Source organism: Perca flavescens, chromosome 22 (genome assembly GCF_004354835.1).
Source record: "Perca flavescens isolate YP-PL-M2 chromosome 22, PFLA_1.0, whole genome shotgun sequence".
Taxonomy (NCBI): domain Eukaryota; kingdom Metazoa; phylum Chordata; class Actinopteri; order Perciformes; family Percidae; genus Perca; species Perca flavescens.
In genome coordinates, this window is record NC_041352.1 from 18,104,789 (window position 1) to 18,111,355 (window position 6,567).

Sequence of the window (6,567 nt, forward strand, 5' to 3'; positions counted from 1 at the left end):
GCAACGGGCTCTGTTGGTCCATTTTATATATGTCAATGATCTTATCCCGGCTGACGGCTCCCTTTTGGTTTTCTTCCGGTCTACGGGTTTTAGTCGCCACCACCAGTGTCTAGACTCCATGGGGGATATGTTTGGTTTTCTCTAAACCTCAAAAAAAAATATATACCCCTTCTACGATGGAGTCTAGTCTCCAAAATCTATGTATGTTCTTACTTTGCAATTGTATCTTACAAATAAATGTTTGCATATCTGCAACGACGTCTCTCCTGATTGAAATATGGACAATCACAATCACTTGATTAGATCTGCTGCAGAGTCATGAAGATTTCAATTCCAAAAAATAATAAACCTATTACAAATGTATTAAAGTTTCTGCTTCATTTGATGTTATGGCTCAGGGTCATTATATCAACTACCTTGTTCAGGTACAGTATAGGTGTCAACATGTTTTGGAAAAAAAGAGTTTTCTTGTCAGCAGGTCAAGTAAACATCTGTCCCCCTCCAGCCTCCACACAAACAAAAACACTCTGAAAAACACACGTGTTGGTGATGCATAATTTATAGTCTAAGCAAATATACTTTTCACTCACCCCTTCGTTTTTCACCAAATCCTCAAGAGCCCGGGGTGTTTCACTGGTCTGGCAGTTTTGTACTGTTAATAGATGTTCATTAAAATCCAATTGCATATTTGGATGTGTTTTCGTTTTCTGCATCTAACGAGTACAATTAAAATGTATTCAGTTATTCAATGCCATTGTCCCTGTGGACCTTTAAAGCGTTTTGGCCAAAAGTACTAATTAGTGTCAGATTTCCACTGTAGATTAATTTACTCTTTTTTTCACACACGCAGACAGGCTCTGGTCTCTCTAATGAGGCCTGTCGAGGTCTGGAGGAGGAGAGAAGAGAGGAAGTACAGGTGGCAGCTCTCTAATTATGTCCCCTGTGGATGACTACATTACCCAGATATCCCAGGCCTCTGACAGGTGGGTGGGTGGATTGGAGATGGACCATCACTGGGATGAATGACAATTTGAATGAATCATTTCCTCAGTTATTCCATTAGGGAAGGGAGTGCGCTTATGTTTCCATTAAAGTAGTGCACTTTTGTTGTCTCTGCACAGTAGAATTGAAATCACTCTGTTTTATGGCCCTTTCAGACACAACTCGGTTTGAGCTGTGCTCAAACTGCATTGTGTAAATAGCACATCTACATAGCACATCTACAGCGACGTTGCTCGACGTAGTGAAAAGCCGCTGTGGCGCAGCGAAAGCCATTGGAAATAATGGGGTTGGTCTGAAAGGCCCAATGCCTGTCAAGACTGGTACTAAAAGGCTAAAGTTGTATTTTTTGTCAACCGTGATAACACCGTCTACATTAGGGGCCGTGCCTTTTTGATTCAGACTGATGCTGTTGATACTAAGAAAACACTAAAACTTTCTAATCATGGGTTCTAATATGACTTCAGTTCCAACGGACAGCTGTGGGCTGACATTGTTAGCTGTGAGCTTAGTCCCAACTGTTATTTATGCACCTACTACATTACTTTGTGACTCTGCATATTACTTCATGTTGTGATTTGAATCACAGAGTAACGTAGAGAGTGCTGAGGTTACAGAACTACCTGTATGTTAAATCTAACAGGACAATGTACGTATCCTCCCAATGGTCTAATTTTGTAAAGGGACGTATGGTTTAAATTAGGATTGATATCTTATGCTATGTGGGCGGAAAAAAAACATCTTGTACTGTATCAACGTTCATAGGCTACACAAGCAATGACGTGCTGCAGTCGTTAGCATACCACCGAGTAAAGTCAAGTGAGAATCAGAGCTAACATTAGCAAGCTAGTTAGCCTATCTTCCATGTGAAATACAAACTTAACAGCAAGATGAAGAAAGATGTTTAATATCTCACATTACATAACCAGCACTATGTGGGCTTTTTGAAAAAGGGGGGAAAACATTCATAGGCTATCATGGCGTGCTGATTTATTTGCTAAGCTTGTTTCCATTGAACTTTAGCGCATTTTGCTTTTATCTATATATACCAACTTTTCCAACTTAGCCAGGCCTAATTTAACTTTTTAGCGATATTTTGCATTTTTTTTTTCCTCTCTCGAATTTTCAGCATTACCACTGAGGATTTTTATACAAAAAATAAAAATGTACATAAAAACAGGTGGATGGAAACCCAGCTACAGTTCGCCAAATGTGTCAGATTTTATCTTCCATTAAAAAATGGAAAATCATTAAAAAAAGGTCCCAAAAATTAAAGTAAGTTCAACTTTAAACACCTTAAATTAATACCTGACTTGAAAACTGCATGAGTATTTCTTCACTACTGGAAAGTAATCTCTCAATATTCCCTTCATTCCCTCCTCTTGTTTGGATAAACAGTAGTTGTCCTTTCGAAAACGGTCATGGGAGCAGGCCGAAGCTTCCTTGGCAGTGATTTGTGTGGAGGGAGTCAGGTCCCATCTGTTCCCTGTCCACGGGGGATGTTGGGTAAGCCAGCCAGTCTCCAGCCCCACCACACTCCCCCCTCACATCTCCACTCCCCCTTAACACCCAGAGAGAGGATAATGAGAACAGGGAGAGGGTGCACCGCACCTCACCGGGCAGCATGCTTGTCTGAGCTCCCGCCTCGCCACGTCTCGTCCCCTCGTCCCTGTCATATAGACTCGGGCCTGGAGCTGGTCGCATGTGATCAGAGCGATCAAGAGGTATTCTTCAAATGCAGATAAGGTGTTTGACATGTGTCCTACTGACTGTTGCTTCAGTGATTTTTGCTCTTCAATCACAGACAGTAGCACTTAAAGGGTAAATCCACCCATTAAAAAAAAAGGATAGGGCTGTAATTTCTCACTTTCTACCTACAGTATGTATATAAATTTGGTTTAGCATCAAGTCTTGTGCTGCAACCTTTTTGCCTTTATAAAGGGTGATCACAAAGCGACTTTTTTGTGTGAGAGTCAGAAATAACACAAAAGAGGAACTTTGTACTTATATCCTGCAGCTCACTTACAGTACTGTATGCATTTTGGATTGCTTCCTCCTTTCACTGTTAAACATTCAGTGGTACAAATGCAAGCAGGCCAAAGCACAGCTTGAAATATTTCATTGAAATCTGTAATTAAAAGGAGAATCTGGCAAAGGATGCAGCTTTTAAATTTAGTTTTCTGTTATTTTTATCCACTTCTTTAGAGCCAGCGACTCAGAGTAAGATGTCAAGCTCACTTCTCTTTAAGTGTCATCATTTTTCTTTCTAATAGAGAATCAATCAATTGTTTCTCCCCTGACAGCAGCTTGGACGAGCCTTTCTGTAAACACTGTCTGAGATGTGACTAACAAGCCACCGTGATTTGTGTCTAGCCCCTCCCAGATGACGTCTTTCATTTCCCCCCGCACCTCTCGACCCGCGGAGCTCTGACAAATGTTTATTTTCACTATTCAGAGTTAGACTGAGAATTAAGTCATTTATTCCAGCTTGTTGAAAACCAACTCATTGTCTGGCACAGTGATCCGGCCAGACTTTGGAGGCTTAAAATTTCACAACTTAACAGTGTGACCAGATGTTTCAGTGACCGTCTCACGTTTGCAGTGTAACAGATGAGCTCCGACATCACTCGCTCTGCTGGCCAGAAGAGGCTGAGACACACCCACACAAACAGAGGCAAACTCCCAATGGGCTTTCACTATCTGAAAATGAAATTACCCTCACTCTGCCTGCAGAACACAATGTGCTTAGATTTGCAAGTGTGAATGACAGTGTGTTCCCCTTGTACGACTTCTGAATACTTGATAATCTTGTATTCACATTCTTTTTACCCTCTGCAAGATTAGTGTTACACAAAGGAGCCACCGTTATCACACATTATGTTTGTCTAATTTTTCAGTATCTCATCCTGTTCTGCTCCACATTCATGTTTGCAGTGTTTGGTTGATTGCTTGCGCTCACGTAAACACAATAAAAAGGCAAAAACACCTTGGATCATTTTTTGAGGGCAGGCTGGAATTTAAGTGTGTGGAGGGTGGATATGGTCCTTTTTGGAAACCGGGTCAGACGATCATTAGAATATTGATTCAGACAGTGAATGGACTCAGATCATCCTGGCACGGAGACTGTTTGCAGGATATTATTTCACTAAGAAAACCGTGTTTGAGTGTTAATTGCACTTTGGAATTAGTGTAGCTCACATTCAGACACTCATCAGTAAATACATAATTATGCAACACTGTCTATCACCCCAACTGATATATTTATTTCAAAGCAATTTATCCTGTCTATACTGTATATGTGTGTATATGTGGTCAGGGTGGAGTCTATCCCGCACAAGTCAACAATGCTACATAGGAACTAGTCTGTTTTAGGCATGCAGATATTCTTCAGACACAGATGCAATTATATTAGTGTAGACAAAATGTTCAATACCTTCACTGGAATACAGTTTTTAGCATGGTGTGTACTATTGTACGTCCACAATTCACTATAAATATCTACTAAATTAGCTCTAATGACTGTATTTGTCTGAAAGCTCGGTGTTAAGTGGTAAGTAATTGTTCTTAAATGAGATTCCCGTCATTGTGTAACAAAAAAGCTGATCCTTTACAGAATTTAATAAGACACGTAAAAGCCTCCTGTTCAGGTTTTAATTATGAATCTCGTCTGTGTTATTAATATGTTCTGCAGAAAGTGTCTGAAATAATGTAAATTGCAGCATTTAGGTGCTGTTGAAAATTCTCCATGTTCACCATCCTTGTGCTTTTTTTACGTGTTAAATTCATGAATTATGCAACCAGTGTGAAAGAGGTGTAAATTTGTTTGTGTAGTGTGAGAGCTGCTCAGGGTTAATTAATTTACACTTATTCTTTTTTTTTTCACCACCACCTCACCCTGGTTGTCACACACACCTGCATCTGCCTACACGCCTACTCATCTACACACACAGTAAAGGATGTAAAAAAGCCCAGAGGTCAGAGGGGCAGTGGAGAACTGGAGGAGTGAAGCTTTGAGTCACTCTCCACCTCCAGTCTCTCTGCGTCCCGCTGCTCCTTCGTACCTGATGGGGACATCTGACTGTTTGATGTGTGTGACAGCGGTACAGAGAACACCACACCCTGCAGTTCTGATCTGGTCTAATCGTGGACCCACCACCGCGCTCTCCTGCCGATTTGCATCCTGTCACCTGCAGGGGAAAAGGTCAATCCAGGTAACATCACAGCTCAAAAGGCAGGTAACTCACGATTATTTGTATTGTCCCAAACAAACATGGCTGCAGCTACACTCTGCCCCCCGCCCCTCTCTGTGCATGTTTTAAATCCACGCCTTCACACGGAGCTAGACGCTACAGGCTTGAAGCCAAGTAGCAGCCTCAACAGCTGAGTGTTGAAGCAAGTGCAGAAGTGCCTGTGGATACAGTTGTTCTAATGGCATCTCCAGTTCAGCACATTTCCGGTTGAAAAAGGGGAAGTTTGGGAGGGAGCTAATGAAAGGAGTGTCTGCACCTTAAAAACACCATTGTGGCACTCTTCCAAGTGGAACTTATTTACACTTTACTTTAGTGTAAACTTTATACAATAGTATTTACTACCTGTTATTTTAGTTTCTTCATGCTTCATTATTTCGTACATGGTAGATGTAGATAATATTCTACTTTTTCTTTTTAAGTATCTATACTACTGTTGTGCTTCTGTGATGCTTCAATTTCCATGCATGAGATCAAGAAAGTTTATCTTATTTATATTGGAGATTTTGCAATTTGTGACAGTTCTGTATTTTGAATATACATGTTTTTTTTTGTTTTTTTTGCAGTGGATTGCTTCTTAATACTGAGTAGTTTTGTCTTTTCACTTTTGAGCTGTTGTTTTTTATAAAATGTTTAGCATTTAATCATTAAACAATTATCATACTCCATCAATCCATATATCCAACCACAATGGATTACATTTATACACCGCTATTTTGCACAAGGAAACTATATTTAGGGGTAAAATATGCTTGCGGTTATGTTTTTTAAATCCTTAACAGGTTTTGCCGATTGCTTACACACTGAAATCAAAAGTATTACAAAATTATCAAAACCTTACACTAAAGGAACAAAACATTGGCCCAGATGTGCACCACTATAAGCACAATATCAGACTTTTTGCAAAACAATACACACACTTGTATACATTAGACACAAAAGTATATCATGATGTCACTTCCTTGCAATTCCAAAGCACTGACTGTCATATTCAAGGGGGTAAGCTTCGCTTCAGAACGCGAACCTCCGATGGCGCCATTTTGTTGCTACAAAGCGATCACCTCTTGTTAGCATTACACTGACCGCCATTTTTTTTTTACGTCACTTGACTGCGAATAACTTTACATCTGAAGCGTTTAAAGACTCCATTTGTCCATTGTTTATTTATAAAGAAACACGACAATGTATAAAAGGCTCCATTACCTTGTACCTCACGTTATAGCTCCGTAGCAGACGTTTTTGTAAAAATAAGCTAACTATTGTGTCATAACCAAGTGACTTACTGTCGCACAGTAGAGGAATTACCGTATAGTACAGGAGA